A 17,275-nucleotide genomic window follows, 5' to 3' on the forward strand; every position below is an offset into this window, starting at 1 on the left:
AACAATTCCCCAATACCTTTGATAGAAAAAGTTAGGAAGAACATCTGGGTTAGGGGCTTTGGAGGGAGCCTTTTAGTTCAAAGCTGTCAGGATTTCATCATTAGTGATAAGCTACTCAAGGAGGTTCCTCTCTTCCTCGGAGGTTGGACAAAGATGTTGGAGATGATCTTATCAATGTCTTTTGAGCCACTAGTGGTAAACAGGTTACTAAAAAAAGTCATGGAAGTGATTAACAACGTCTTCTTGCTTTCTATACCAATTTCCCCTCTCATCCTTAACATGAATGAAGTTTGTCCTTCTAATGATAGTGGAGTTATGGAAAAAATTAGTATTTTTGTCCCTCTAATTTAACCAACTAATTATGGATTTCTACTACTAGTGAGTCCCTTCTCTTTGGAACTTTAGGTCCAGGTTGATTTCCAAATCTCTAATAAGTTGCTCAATATTTCTCTTTTGGGGATCATCAAAAGCTTTTCGTAGTGCACCCTTGGCTTTTTGAATGATAAAGGATATATCCCCAAAGATAGTGTGGTTCCACTTCTTCATTTAAAGGCATAGGATTTTGACTCTTTTTGCAAGGCCAAATGTTCTAGAACCTTCTTGGGGGTTAATCCATATTGACTTAACCATCTCTTCACAGTCAGGGTATGAACACCAGTTCTCATTGAACCTAAAAGGTTTAGGAGACCAATTTCTTTTGAAGTTAGTGTTAAAGGAGAATTGGATTATGATTAGATTTTGAATTAGGGAAATGGGTAACTACTACATTTTCAAATTTTAGTCCAATTTGGGTTAGCATAGGCCCTATCTAATCTTTCTCTAACTAGGACACCATTCCATACTCTTTTTCACATAAACGGATAGCTTTGGAAACCCAGGTCATGAAGACAATGAGTCCAAAAAAGTGTGGGCTTCCCTAATAGACCTTTCAGTGGGATCTCTCCCTCCTTTATCATCTTTGCTAGCAATGAAGTTCTAGTCCCTTATACAAACCCACGGACTTTGGATTGTACCTGCCCAACTCTATATTTGATCAAAGAAAGAAGTCCTTTGTATATGATCTTGACCCTCATAAACAAATGATCCAAACCACTCAAATCCATCCTAGTTTTTTAGTCAAGTCATTGATACAATGGTTTGAGAATCTGAGAATAGTTGGGTTGATTTGGAGATTCCAGACTAGCAAAAGACCTCCAAATCTACCACAGACATCAACCCCATCGAACATCCTTTTTCTAAGAAAACCATAGTTTTTTATTGTTGAGGCAAGATTTAAAAGAGTTTCAGAAAGGAAAATAATGCCAGGATTGTGCTGTCGGGAGAGATTTTTTAATAGACAAGCTGCACAAGGATCTCTCATTCCTCTGTAGTTCTAGCTTAAAAGCCTCATTGATCTCAGTGGGGCTGTTGAGGGACAACTTCCCTAACCCATTAGTAATTAGGTGCTTGATGTCTTGAACCGTAGCCAAAGTTGTAGAAAAAAATACAGAGATCTGGACCGGTGCCATCATTCTAAAAGCCGATAAATTTAGGGTTCATAGAATGCTTCAACTAGTGGCACTTAGCCATATTGTTTTTATTTTTCTTCTTTGAAAACCCACCTTGTTTTGAGAAAGTCTTTACAAAGGCAATTCCTTCTATTTCCTTCACTAAGTGTGTAGCCAACCTCTTTTTTCTTTTTTCTTTTTTTTTTTGCGATGAATAAAAAATGGTTATTATGGTGGTCAAAGCTAAAAATAAAAAAGGCAGAGGGGAGGGCAGGAGTAGATACCTATAAGATTGTTGTTAACAAGTAATCTGGTATGGAGAGCTTTTCAGATGAGCACTCTGCAATGACAAAGTTGACCAGCTTGATTTTTTTTGGATCCTACTACTGCTCATTTGAATCACTAGTAGAGAAAGAAAGAGAGCGTTTAGTGCGAGTAGCATCCTTCGGATTTGCACCACTCTTGTATGATCATTCCATTCTGTGTGTTTGGCCATCTATTTTAATCGGACTCGAACTATCATCGAAGATAGATTTTAGGATTTCTCGTTGCCCCAAAGAACTATTAATCTCAATACAAGGACTAGGCTCTTTTGTAGCTGGGAGAGGATTGGCTTGTTCAGTGTCATTGTTTGCTTTTTTAGAAGAGGGATAAGGGTTTCCTAGAATAGATGGCCCAATCTCCACAAAATTCTTAAGGAAAATCACATACGCTACTCGATGTTTCTCTAAACTTGAAAGAGGCCTAACTTCCTTGTCTGCCTTCTGGACACAAACATTGGGAATGGTAAGGCTCACTTTTTATGGGCAGTCTATTTGGCTACAATTGCCTATAACTTGGGTAGCTTTAGCTAGGCCCACCTCTATATTGGCTTTAGTGGTCAAACTGCAACCAACGTCTTGAGAACTTCTGACCAGCAAGATTTCCATTAGCGATGGTCAACTAATTCTCCTCCCCTTAGTTAGATTCTGAAAATCATTAGTGGAGTTGATTAGGTTGTTCTTTCCCCTATTAGGGCCCATTCGGCGTGTCTTTTTGGGAAGATCCTCTGGTAGTTCTGAGAGTCAAAACACGCATTGAGATTTTGCATGAAAATCTGAGCAGCCCGAAGCATGTTTGGAAGACGCACGTCTTTTCATGCGTCTTTCTGTGCGAGAATAAACTGTGAAAGACACGAAAAGTTTCATTCGAAAATTCCCAAAATCAGCCCAAAATGGGTTTTTCATGTCTTTTCGACGTTTCGGCTTTTGGCGGCTAGATCTTCTTTGCACCAAATGGAAATAGACCAAAAATTGGTCTTCTCGGCTTATAAACAGCCGAAATACCACACAAAAAGATGCGCCAAATGCGACCTTAGTCCTCCAGTCTGTGGACATATAGAAGTCATACTCCTTCTTCGGTGAGATTGATGAGGATGGTGCAAGTATCCATGGCCCATAAGATCCTGGACCCGGTTGTGATGTTGGCTCAAAAAGAAATGGGATACCCTCGTTTATGGCCTCTTCTTCCTCCTCGTACTTCTTCAGACATCTTTGATGCTCATGCCCTAGAATACCACCGTAGTAAGATAGAGTAGCTAGCCGCTTGTATTGAAAGTTAAACCAATGTTTTGTTCCATTTTTCATCACTCCGGTAACTCCCATTGAAATAGGCTTGGATATATCAACATCCACTTGGATACGTAGGGAATGGGCCCCAATGGTTTTTGTTTTCCATGTCTTCTTCAAGGGGGGTACCCATTGCTTAAGCGATTTGCCTTCTTGTTTTGGAATTCATACAATTGACAAGCAAATCAAGTATATGGATCCAGAAATGGAACTTATTGAATTGGAGTTGGGTTACCGGGATATCAGGGTTCCATTCCTTCAGAATAAGGGGATTTGATCAACATGACTTCGTCAGAATGGTTGTGGATTGTGAAGCTCTTTAGGGTAGTCCAGGATGCATGATTAGCTTCTTTGAACCCCACTAGGTTCAAACCTTTGTTGGCTATGAATTTAACGAGTAGACAAAGCTTGGTCTTGTCCTCCTCCTAGAAGTTGTCATCTATTTGTATTTTTGAGCTGGAAAAGCAAGATTTTTTTTTTCTATCATATTTCCCAACTCATTCACGAACAAGTCTGAATCGCAAGAATTCATGTTGAGGGGAAAGGGGCGGTGGAGAGTGGAAGATAGAAGTGGGAGAAAGCCCACCACTTCTGGAAGGCCTCTTTTAGATGGACGAAACCTCTTTTAGGCAGACGAAAGCGCGTGTGGAGCCTATGTATGTATTGAACTGCCATTTGCACCACCAACAAATACAACCTAATGCTCAGTTTTGGAAGAATATAAATATAAATATGTAAGTGCATAACATTTGTGTATTTGTACTCACTCTTCCCAAGCTGAGCCTTTGAGGGGAAAAAAAACTGAGTCCAATGTTTTGTTTTGTTTAGTGCAAATACAAGTGGAGCTATATATATTTGTATTTACACTCTTCCCAAACCTAACTTAATTGATCTTAGTACTATGCGGGACTCTTCCACCCATCTCATCTTGTTCAAGGCTTTGAAGGTACGTATATTTCATATACAATAACTGTTTTTTCATTTATATAAAATATAACATAATACAATGTGTTAGTTTTTTATAATTTTGCTCCTACTTAAACTTAAAGTCTGAAGATAGCCAACTAACCCAACCATCTTTAGTGTATAATGTCCATACTTATTGACTTCATGTCCAAGACATACAAGCTAAACTAAAGTATTTTAATAGCATGTCAATGTTTGCAAACAGTATTTATATCAAAATACTTTAAATTTTAAAAAAGTACAGTAATTAAAAATCTTTCAAAACCTAAATGCCATATCATTCTTTTACCTTTTTATTTTTACTCACACCCATTGCATGGCATGTGCCCTTCCATTATAGCTAAAATATGACAATCCTTTTATTATATAGAAATTTTATGAAAAACAAAAACATATAGGGTCATTTAGTTTGTAGTCTGAATTGAAATCAAAATCAAAATCCTTTAGAATCAAAATTGGAATCAGCAAGAATGGGATTTCATCCCAAGAGAGGGGCAGAGAATTGCCATTCCCTCAAATGGGAGAATGCCATTTCAGCAGGAATGGGAATGAGATTTCGATTTTGCTCAACCAAACTGTTGGAATTGGAATAACCCATTTCCATGGGATTCTGATTTTGCTCAACCAAACAATTGGAATTTGAATAACCCATTCTCATTCCGATTCCAGACCCCTATTCCTGCAAACCAAACAGGGCCTATAAATTTGGGAGCCTAAAAAGTTTTAAGCTGGTTGCCTCTTTAACTACATCCAAATTCTTTGTCATTGAACCATGACTATTTGACAACAAGTTTTTAACCAAAAAGAAGATAGTAACCAAAGACCAAAAAAGGGTCAACCCAAGCATGAATGGGATGTAGATGTCTTAGGTAATCGGTCCAAATTTGGATACAACTTGGGTTAGGGTTGGGCCAACCCAAATTTAACCCAATAAAAATAATAAATAGGTGAGTTGGGTTAACAATTGGATCAAGGTTAGGGTTTCTAAACAAAAAACAACCTGTCATAAATTGGGCAATTTAATTGACCCAACCCCCCAACACAATGTAATTATACTTGTAATCTTATATGCTTGTACATTATGTGTTAATCTTGTATGTAGGTATGTTAGAATGATGATAAAATGTGGTTTATTATAATAAAATACTATAACATGGTTTCTATGTATCATATTAATTTGCAAAAATTCCCAATAGTTATCATGTACTTTAGGTCGAGTCCAATTTACTACCCAAATTTTAAAATGCGACAATCAAATACTCGAACTTTCATTTTGCGACAATCTAGTACCTACTGTTAATGGACCGTAGTTGTCTATATCATGTGACCTCATGTGCGATTTAAGAATTTTGAAAACGTCAAAATTACCCTTACAGAATACATTGTTCATACACACACACACATTCAAGACAAAATCTACTACTAACAACACTCATTCAACTCCACCCACCTAGCCACACACACACACGCACACACACCCTTTTGCAATCCCTGCGTCTCCCAAATGGTGAAGTTGTCGATGTTGTCGCCTTCGTCGTCAGCTATTAGAATAGAAGACTACAAGCACAGTCCCGTCCACTATGCCGGTACACTTGGAGACCATACCACCCTCTCCTGACTCCTCTCTTCCCTTCCATCACTAGCTGATCTCTCCCAAATTCACACCAAGTCAGACTCGCTTGCCCATGAAAGAGTCAAACTCTTGACTCCTCTCGACCGCCATGATGTTCCTCATCGTGAAACCCCTCTCCACCCCACTGTCCATCTCAATGGCTCTTTCACTGCTCGTACACTTGTTGTTGCCAGTGCCAATGTCTCCCTTTAGAATGCCTCTAGATGAAACCCCTTACAAGAAGCAGTGTGTCGCTGTAGCTAGGGGTGGATTCGTGCCGAGCCAAGCCAAATAGTACGAGGCTCAAGCGGCTTGAGACTGTTCTATAAGGCTCAAGCGGCTTGAGACTGTTCTATAAGGCTCAAGCTTGATCTCAAGCTTGGTTCGAGCCAAAACCTTGAGCTCGAGCTTGGCTTGAGTCAAAAAATCATAAGTTCGAGCTCGATTTTGAGAAAAAAATGTTTTATAAAAATAAAAAAGTATATATAAAATTATTTTTATTTGGCATTTAAAAATTAAGAATTATAATGATTAATAATTATAATATTTTATTGCATATATATATATATATATATGTTATTTTCTATAATTTTATTATATATATTCAAGCCAGCTCGCGAGCTTTACAAGTTGAGCTCTAATACGCTCGAGCTTGGCTCATTTCCTAATCGAGCCAGTGAATTGGGCTCAACCTCGGCTCGAAGCTGATTGAAACTGAGCTGAGCTAAGCTTTTCACGAGTTGAACTCGAGCATCTCGTGAAAAGCTTGGCTTGTTGCCACCCGTAGCCGCAGCTCCCAGATCGCTCTCACTCTGCTCCGCCTCCACCACCGTTCTGCCTTCACCGCCTCACCTCGTTGTCGTTCCTTGAGAAATGCGAGACTTTTACATGGAGATCTTCTTTCACTTCAAGAGCCCCATTGTCCCCTTTGTCAGCAAGATCACTCCTTCGAACACTTATAAGATTTGGAAGCGTGATGGCAATCTTTGTGTCGACGCTTCTCTCGTCGGATTCGATGGTTTGAAGATACAACGGGCTGATCAGAGCTTTTTGTTCCTTGGAGATGGCGACCGAGATTTTGGTGTCTCCTCTGGCTCTTTACTAGTACTCAATTGCGACAAGCGAAAGATATTCTACACCTTCGAAAATGTTAGTACTCCAATGTCAGAGGCCAATGTTGGCAGATTCTGTTCGTAGATGAGTGTTTACCGCTCTAGCATGGACTTTACCAAGGCTGAGCTGGTAGGGAAAACGAACTGGAGAAGGCAAGAGAGAACAGAGACTGTTGGAGAGTGGAAAGCCAAGGTCTACGAACAATGATGGTGAACAATGGCGGTAACAGTGTTCATAGACCGGAACAGTGGCGGTGAACTTTTGTTTAGTTCTGACTCTATGAACACTAGTTTTCTTTCTTTGGTTTTATCCTGTGGCTGGGAACAACGGCGGTGTTCAAGGAAGGAAATGATGAAGAGTGGCGGTGAACAGTAAAAAATTAGATGAAACTTAAGGGCATTTATGTCTTTTTCCATGACACTTAATGGTGAATTAACCCCAAGTACTAGATTATCACATTTTAAAGTTTGGGTACTAAATTGGTACTCGGCTTAAAGTACAGGGTACCTATTGGGAATTTTCCCTATTAACTTGAGGTTGATTGAATATGATAATGCGTATTGGATGTCTGTATTAAACTTGGAAGCTAAACCTTTAGGTAGGGAAACCTTTACAAATCTTGTATGGGTTTTCCCACCTTTTCCTTCCTTTCTCTACCTTTTCCTTGAAACCAAACATAGGCTATGCAACCATTGGATTAGCCGATTAGGGTTAAGAATCTTGGGTTGAATGTAGTTTTGGGTTTATGTGTTATATTTTTTTCCCATTATTCTTATCTCTTTTTGCTGGGAAAACTTCCGAGCAAGGGTAGAGAGGAGGTCACTTGATAACTTACTCAATTGTTAATTTAGTTGTAGTTAAATGAATAAAATAGCCATAAAATGGAATATTTAGAGGTAAAGTAGGCATTCACTCTTGTCATTAAGCATTTGAATAACTAATTCCTACTTAATTGCATATTCACTAAAGTAGTGTTTGTTTAAAGTGCAAATCTGAACCTGATACAAATTTTGCATCGAATTCATTTTCACATCCATTTGTAACTATGAATTGCACTTCTATAGTAATACAAAATGTATACTTTTTGTCTTATTTGCACTTACTATTTCTCACTTTGCTTTCAAACAATTAACGCCCCTCCTACCTCCATTCTCCTTCATATAAGGTGGGGGTATACATCATTCTACTTCTCATAAATAAATCAAATAAAGTTAAATCTAAAACAAAAGTAAACCAGAACATTTACACCCAACTTATTTGCATTCTCATGCCTTTGCACCAATGCAAATGAAATGAAATATGCACTGCAAATAAACTGAGCAAAAGAGAAACTGATAAATAATTAAGTTTTGCCAATTTAAGCATTAAGAGAACCCTAAGAACATTAAGCAATATGATGAAAAGATGTTAGACCAATTGTTGGAGTCTCAAATTTAGTTTAGCATATCCTTATAGTGACAACCATATCTTAAAGTAGCTGACACATCAAAATCAAACAAGCTTGTCCTACTCTTTTGTAGACATGTGCTACCATTTCAAACAGTCCATAAGAAAAGATTGTTGACTTTGGCTGCATTGCCAAAGTTTGCCGAGAAGAAGCAACAAAGAGCCAAAGCCTGCTTATCATTGTACCTAAGAGAAGGGGCTTTTGAGGAACATGGTCCGCAAAGAAAAAAAAAAGATATACAGGGTTTTAAGGGTCTATTTGGTTTGTAACCGAATCAGAATACTTTATTCTCATAGTCTGTTTGACTCAGACAGGATTGGAATGAGACTTCATTCCCAAGGGAGGGGCAGGGAATGGCCATTCCCTCAAATGGGGGAATGCCATTCTATCAAGAATAGAAATGGGATTCTGATTCCGTTCAATTAAACAGTTAGAATTGAAATAGCTCATTCCGATTCTGATTCCAAACCCCAATTCCCCCAAACCAAACGGGCCTAAGTTTCATACAATTACACCATCCCATAGATTACCATACTTTGAATATGACACCTTACTAAACACCAGCTCCTGTAGGAATTCTGTTTTACACTTTTCCTTGTTAGTTACCCACTTCCATCACACTTCTCACTTAGATCCTTGTATTTTGTGTTATGTTGTATATATTTATACTGTATATATTTGTATTTATACTCCTTCCAAACCAAGTTTTATGGACAAAAAATACTGCAATTTATGGTTTAAATTTCTTTCTATACAAACCACCTGTAACTATTATTGAACTATAAAGAAAGTAAAATCCCATTTTCATTTGCATGCAACCAAAATTTAACTTTATCAATGTTAATTAGAAGGGAAAATCTGTGGTTCCAAAAAGACATGATACTAGAAGGGCTTTGAGCCTTTGACCAAATAACCCTCCCGTGAATTTTTATAAAGACCACCTGATTGGTTATCACTTACACTTTTATGATAAAGTATCATTCATACAATTTTTTTTTCTAGTATCATAGTTGAATCCTAATTGTTTGTATTCTTCCTACATTCCTTTGTCCTAAAGTACATAAAAGGTATATTCCTTTCCCAACCTTTTATTTCAAACTAAATACAGCTTAAAATTTTACGGGTTCGACTATGATATGGAGAAGATATGTATCGAAAAAACAATTGACCAATAAATTGGAATTAAAAACATGGTAGCAAATCAAGTATCATTTATGAAAATTCATAGGTGGGCTTTGATTAGTCAAAACTCTTTCTATACGTTAGCTTTTTCATATCATAGATTTTCTCAAATTTTACATCTATATATAATAAAATTGTACGGTTTATGTCAACAGCCCTCTCCTTTTATTTCAAACCAAACACTTCCAATACGTCTCATGCCCACATCTTTACAACAGACTTCAAAAAAACTCTTCTTTACAAGAAAACAAACTATTCTTACACACATTCTATCAAGTTTGTATTCTGGACTCTCCTGCTTTTGAACTACTTTCTTACAGATGTCCCAAACTTTTGTATTCTGGACTCTCCTGCTCATCAGGTTAGTTTCATTTTTTTTCTCTGAAACACTGAGTTATCCTACTTTTAACTACCTTCTTACATACGTGCCAAACTTTTGGATTCGTCCATTGTTCTGCAATGTATTTCAATCAGCCCTCTCCTTGCCCCGACGTCATTAAGAGTGTATCCAACATTCAAGAAACATCACAGCGTCAATTTACTCCTTCCCGTTTGCTTGCTCATTCAAGTTATGCATTAGATTTTTTTTTTTTTTTTTTTGCATTTAAAACATATTGGTGATTTCTGTAGATGGTTGGTGAATAAAAAACGACACCATGAAAAAAAATGCTGAAAAAACTTATACACCTGTCACTTATAACACATTGATTTTTCACATTTATCTCTTTTATTTCTAGATTTTTCATTGAAATATGTTGAAAAGGATAACAAAACAATTATCTAATAGGTAAAAAAAAGTATACTAAAAAGAAAAAATTGAAAAAAAAAAACAAAAAAAATAGCGTTCTGGCGAAGAAGATGGTTGAAACGGGTCCTTCATGACCTAATTTCAACACACGGATTACGATTAACATCTAACCGTGCAACACACGGGTTACGTGTACCGTGTAGCCACGGTTCAACCCAAGACGTGCACCACACAGTTTTCAATTAAATAAAATAAATATTTCTTAATATAATTTTAGTCTTAATAAATATTTATTTCTATAATAAATAAAATTTTATTATAAAATATAAAATCTATAACTAAGTATTTTTGATAATTATAGTAAATAGACTATTTTAAAGTATTTCAATAAATACAGAATTTGTAATTACCAATATTTTTAATTAACTGTATTTAATTATTACAGTACTTTTTTTTTATAATTAACAGTATCTTTAATAATTACTGAATTAACAGTATTAACTATACTTTTTAATTAAAAAAATATTGTTCATAATTACAGTATTATTAATTAATTATTAAAATACTGAATTGATTATTTAATAGTATTTTTAATTAACATAGTACTTTTAATAATTACAGCATTTAATTATAATTAACAGTAATTATTTTGTATAATTAATAGTTTTTTAAATTGCTAATCAATAGTCCTTTTGTTAATTAACAGTATTAACCATATTTATAAAAAATAATGAATTTATAAATTAGCAATATTTTTAATAATTATATTATTTTTATATAATTATCATTTTTTATTCAAAGACAGTACTAAACAATGTATTTATTAATTAATAGAATGTAAGCTATAATTTATTACAAAAGTAGTATTAACAATTACAGTCTTTATTAATAAATAGTAATTAAATAATTACAGCATTTTATTAATTAACAGTATTACATATACTTTTAATTTATACAGTATTTTTAATATTTACTATATTACTAATTAAGTAAAAGTAATTAATAAAATACTAAATTCATTAACTAGTAGTATTTTTAATAATTATAGTATTAATAACTAGCCATATTTTACAGTATTTTCAATAATTGCAATATTATTAATTACAATATTTATTAATTAATTGTGTTTGTTCAAATAATGTATTTATTAAAATATTAATAGTTTTTATTATTTCATTAATTATTAGTTTTTAAATTGTTAATTAATGTAAATTATAATTTAAATTGTATTTTAAATATTATTTAAATTATATTTGAAACTGAAAGTAAACTAAATATTAAAAGTAATTACATTTAAAAGATTTATTGAAATATAATTTAAGATATAAGTAGCAAAAAATTACATTTAATGAACATAAACTAACCAAGGAAATTATCTAAGAAATTACCAAAAATGGGTTAACATGGTTTCCAATAAATATGATAAATTGTCAAAAATTAAAATATATAACTGATGGAGCGCGATCCGGCCGGTCTTAGCTGTCCGCTGCCTTGCTTCCGAACGGGGTAGCAGGGAACCTGAAACGGAGGAGATGGAGAAGCTCCGGGAGGAACCCGGTGTAGAGGCTCCGAAGCTCAAGTTAGAATCCTTCAAAAGCAAGGTAATACCAGATAGAGCAAAGTTTGCATACCTCTGTTGTCGGGGGGCAGAGGGCTCTTATAGTCACCTCGTGCACTCGTCCCGGGGCCCTTGTCAGGTCAAGTGTGATTACCCTTGTGCTTGTCAATTCGGCCATCGTCCTTTCTGCTGAGACAGAACCGTCGCTGCCTAACCGTCATCTAACTGGAGATGGCGGTGTCAGTGGCAGTGGCAGGTGGCCGTTTAGGGTTCTGCCGCCAAACGTCAGATCCCAAGTCAGTCAGGCGCGGCGCCCTTGGGCACGAACTTCCTTAGTGCCAGGCGTGGTACGACTTGTTTGGTTTTGGTGCCAAGTGATGCGAAGTGCTGAGCGAGGCGGTCTTGAGCTCAGAGGTATCTATAGGGCAGGTCAGTTCGGCGTAGTGTATCCCGAGCCGTTACAAGGTGGGTCAGTTCGGCGAAGTGTATCCCGAGCTGTTACAAGGTGGGTCAGTTCGGCGAAGTGTGTCCCGAGCTGTTACAGGTGGGTCAGTTCGGCGAAGTGTATCCCGAGCTGTTACAAGGTGGGTCAGATCGGCGAAGTGTATCCCAAGCTGTTACAAGGTGGGTCAGTTCGGCGAAGTGTGTCCCGAGCTGTTACAAGGTGGGTCAGTTCGGCGAAGTGTGTCCCGAGCTGTTACAAGGTGGGTCAGTTCGGCGAAGTGTATCCCGAGCTGTTACAAGGTGGGTCAGTTCGAAGAAGTGTGTCCCGAGCTGTTACAAGGTGGGTCAGTTCGGCGAAGTGTATCCCGAGCTGTTACAAGGTGGGTCAGTTCGGCGAAGTGTATCCCGAGCTGTTACAAGGTGGGTAAGTTCGGCGAAGTGTGTCCCGAGCTGTTACAAGGGTCAGTTCGGGCCCCCGGTAGGGAGTTCAGTCCGCTAGTGTCCCCTTGTTCCCGCCTAGGCTTGGCCCCTTTTGCCGAGCTGTTGTTTCTGCCACGTGTCACGTAACAGAGAGGTCGGGCCAAATCTTCCTTCATCAATTGCCCCCCACTCCTTGCGCCGGGGGTCTTGCCATGGTGCGGGGAGTTTTTGCGAGGTAGCAGGTGGATTTGTCCCGTCCTTCGAACCTTCACTACACGAGACGCTTTTGCTAGGGTTCTTTCGGTTTCCGAGAAGGCTGGAAACGTGCTTACTCAAGAACACTGGTGGTTGTAACAGCGCGCGTTTTAAATTTCAAACCAATTCGCGCCACTGGGACGTGACAGCGGGTCATTTCAAAAAGGCGCGCCACTGTTGTACGTGCACGGGCGACTGTCAGGGAGACGTGTGGCACGTCAGTTTTGGAAAAGACGCGTGTCGAAGCAACGTCGGTTTCAAAAAGACGTGCGCTGACGTTTCACTTTTTTCAGAAAGACGTGCGCCAATCACTTCTCAACCTTAAGGGTTGTGCGGTCGGTAAGAACGTGGGCCGTCGGATCATCTTCGGTCTGCACGGTCGATTCTTGGTTACTGTAGCTATAAATAGTGGGGGACCCCGGTTGGTTTGTCACTTCTGCGGTTTGTCTACTGAGTTTGCGTCCAACCTTTCAGCTCGCGTCCAAGTCTTTTCCAGCTCGCGTCAAGGCTGGTTATACAGTCTTCACGGTTCTTTGGATTGTTCTTCAAACTTTCCGCTGAGTACTTTCTTGAATCCATCTTTTCCCCAATGTCTAGCTTTCATAGCTCAGACGATTCTTCGAGTAGGGTCGACGTAGGTTCCACCAACCGAGCCGTGTCCCCAGAGTGCCTCAGTGATCCTGAGGTGGAGCTTGAGGACTATGAACCAGTGGGCCGAGTCGCTTCGGGCAGTTTGGCGTCTACCTCCCGCCGAGGTCGGATGCTAGACAGGTTTGGTCCTTCGACCATGACGCCTGAGGGGCTTCAATCCATACTTCTGTCTTACAATCTTCCTGGGGGGTACACATATTTTATTCCTTCGGGTAGCTTTCCTTGGGAACACGGTCCCGACGAGATCGTGATTTTTCGAGAGCAGCTCGTTGCAGGGTTGCGACTTCCTTTCCATCCCCTTCTCGTCAAAGTCATAAACCACTTCGGTGTCACCATTGGCCAGCTTCATCCGAACCCTATTCGGAACCTGGTGGGGACAGTTTCCCTTTTTTGCGAGCAGAACTTCCCCTTGGACCTAGAGATATTCTCCTCTATCTTGATGCTCAAGAGACAGACGGGTCCTCTTCCTGGGGGGAGACGGGCGTATTACCTTACTCCTCGCCAGGGTTTTAAGCTTCTGCACGATCTTCCTAACAAGGTCCCAACGTGGAAGCGGGACTACTTCGGCGTGCAAAGTGCACAAGGATGGCCTTTTCAAACCGGGTGGGGTGAGGCTGCTCCCGATTTAGGCGTGACTCTCGATAAAGAGACGGTTAAGGGCCTCCGGCAATGGGCACGGCAAGGCTTAAAGTGCCACCACTACTTAACGGAGGCCAAGCTTATTGCAGCCGGCCTGAGTTTGGGTAGGTTTCTAGCTATGCGGTTCTTGCTTGCTCTGTTCTTTTCATTTTTTCTGATGTCGAACTCGTTTCTGCAGGTGTGATGGACGCGAAGAGAACTCGTGGGGGGCGTTTGTTCCAAGGTATGAAGAGGAGGAAGCGGGTCGCCAAGTGAACTCGTACCGAGCTGCCCCTGGATGAGGAGCCCCAAGCTCGAGACCATACGCCGGAGGATCTGCCCAGGTAGCCCGAAGTGACTCCACCAGTGCACGAAACTGCCGGGGCGCCTTACGCTGAGACCACTCATACGGGCACTCCTGCGTACTCAAGTGCTCCTACTCACTCCGGGTCTGCTCATACGCGGTTTGGGCCCTCAGGCTCGGGAGCTCAAGGGGAGTTTAGGAGCGTGTTGACGCCAAACTACGCTCTTCAGAAGAGTAGGGACGCCTGAGGAGGTCGCGGCATGGACCGATCTTCCCTTGAATCAGGTCGCTTGCCGCGCCGTAACACATGCCATGGTGGTAAGTTAGATTCTGTCTTCCTTTTTTATTCTGTTGCTTCTGCTGTCATTTGCTCACTTGTTTCTTTTGGTAGGTGAATTCTTCAATTCATGCCTTGGCGGCCCAAGTGGAGAGGAGCTCGCGACAGGCGCGAGTTGCTGAGGCTACCGCTCATGCTGCTGAAGAAGCCTTCCGTGCTGCAGAGGCAAATACCTGGGCTGCTGAGGCAGCTGCTTATGCTGCTGAAGAGGCTGCTCGCGTCGCGATGGCCAGACAGGCGAGGTCTCAGCGTGACGCCGAGGCCATGGGGGTAGTTGTCAAGCATATGGTGGACTTGAAGTTGGATTTGCAGCATCAAGTCGAATATCTTCAAGAGGACATCAGGGAAAGAACACAGATTTTTTCCCAAGGCATTGAAGATGCCAAGAAGAAGGCAATTGAAGATTACATTGCCTCTCCGCGTTTTGACGATCTGATGGTGGACGCTTACAGGAGGGGGTTCAAGTTGAGCCGGTGGATGATCCGGAATACGTACCCCGACCTCGATGTAAGTGCCATAACCACTTCGCGTATAACTCAGGAGATGGCCAATGCTGCCGATGGCGAGCTGGACTCTGAAGCAGAGGCAAGGTCTTTGGGTGTTGTTGAAGTGCCTTCCGATGGCGAAGTGGCTTCGGGCATGTAAAAATTTTTTTTTTGCCAATGTACTGTTTCTTGCAATGGAGTATGTCTTTTTCCCCTTGCTCATCTTCCCCGAACTGTTTCTTTGCCGGTTTATTAAATTTCCGCGGTCTTTTATGCCGCGAACTGATTTTTTTCCGAGCTGATAATGTGCTCTTCTTTGTTTGTCTACGCCAAAGTTCCTCTTGGCTTGCCTTGTGGCACATAGGGCCTGATTTCGTCCACTTCGCTTCGTGGTTTATAGGTAGTATCGCCTTAAGTTCACGATGTTCCACGTTTGAGGTACTCGTTTGCCTTCCAAAGTTTCCAGTTCGTATGTGCCCCTGAGCGCTCTTTTTACTTTATAGGGCCCTTCCCAATTAGGTCCAAGCTTGCCCATGCCGGGTTCGGGCACCATAATCTTACGAAGTACCAGGTCGCCGACTCGGAAGCTTCGTTGCTTAACTCTGCTATTGTAGTAGCGAGCTACCTGCTGCTGGTATGCCGCTGTTCGGATGTGCGCGAGGTCCCTTACCTCATCCAATAGGTCGAGGTTGGTACGTAGCTCGTCTCCGTTCGTCCAATCGTCGTATGTTTCTAATCGCAACGTTGGTATTTCGATTTCAGCCAGGATCACTACTTTAGTGCCGTAGGTGAGGTTGAAGGGGGTTTCTCCCGTGGCTGCTTTTTCGGTAGTTCGGTGAGCCCATAAGACACTTGGTAGCTCTTCGGCCCACAATCCCTTAGCTCAATCCAAACGTGCTTTCAGTCCGCGCAAAATGGCTCTGTTCATTACTTCCGTCTGACCGTTTGCCTGCGGGTGCGCGACTGACGTGAAATTTTGCCGAATCCCCATGTTCTGGCACCACTCTTGGAACTTGATATCCTCGAACTGTTTGTCGTTGTCGGAGATTAGTACCCGAGGTAACCCGAACCGACATACTATGTTCTTCCAAAAGAAGTTATGTATGTTTCGAGCCGTAACAGTTGCCAGAGGTTCGGCTTCTATCCACTTCGTAAAGTAATCTACTGCAACAACTAAGAATTTTCTTCCGCCTGTTGCTGGTGGGAATGGCCCTAGGAGGTCGATGCCCCATTGTGCAAAGGGACACGGGCTGGCGAGGTATTTGAGGTCGGAGGCAGGTTGATGGTGGATGTTAGCGTGCTTCTAACACTTGTCGCATTTTCTGACGAGCTCGACAGCTTCTGCCTTCATCGTTGGCCAGTAGTATCCTTGTCGAAGTGCCTTTTGGGTGAGTGCTCTGCCCCCCAAGTGTTCGCCGCACAGGCCTTCATGTCGCGGAGTACGAACTCGGCTTCGGTAGGTCGCAAGCAACGCAAATAGGGGAGCGTGTATGACCGTCGGTATAACCGTTCATCTATTATGACGTATTTGGCCGCCTGGCGCTGCACCCTCTTGGCCGCATTGCATTCTGCAGGGAGGGTTCCGTCTATCAAGAAGTTCGCGAGTGGATCGATCCAGCTCGGCTCTGCTTCTAAGACGGGAGCGACCTCCTCTGTCCCCCCGAGAATACTAGGCCGAGGTAAGTCCTCTATGTACACAGTTCTCATATTGTTGTGACTCGTACTGGAAAACCGGGACAGGGCGTCGACCTCAGTGTTTTCTGACCTCAGGATTTGCCTGATGATGTGTGACCGAAAGTTGAGCAGGGCTTCTTTTACTTTGGCCAAATATGCGATCATGGAGAGATCGCGTGCTTCGTACTCGCCGGTAACTTGGTTCACCACGAGCTAAGAATCGTTGCAAATGACCAAGTGTTTTGCCTTTACCTTTCGCGCTAGGTCCAACCCCGCAATCAGTGCTTCGTACTCTGCCTCGTTGTTGGATGCCGCGAACTCCAAGCATAGTGCGTATTCTAATTTTGTGCCGCCCGGGCTACACAAG

At 40.9% G+C, this 17,275-nt stretch overlaps 1 pseudogene; it reads left to right on the top strand.

Annotated features, from left to right (window-relative positions):
- The first annotated feature begins 5,564 nt into the window (after positions 1–5,564).
- On the top strand, positions 5,565–7,238 carry LOC148845411 (uncharacterized; annotated as a pseudogene).
- The last annotated feature ends 10,037 nt before the right edge of the window (positions 7,239–17,275 follow it).

The sequence above is a fragment of the Nelumbo lutea genome, chromosome 7 (assembly GCF_056320005.1).
Source record: "Nelumbo lutea isolate HS-2025 chromosome 7, American lotus-T2T, whole genome shotgun sequence".
NCBI classification, from domain to species: domain Eukaryota; kingdom Viridiplantae; phylum Streptophyta; class Magnoliopsida; order Proteales; family Nelumbonaceae; genus Nelumbo; species Nelumbo lutea.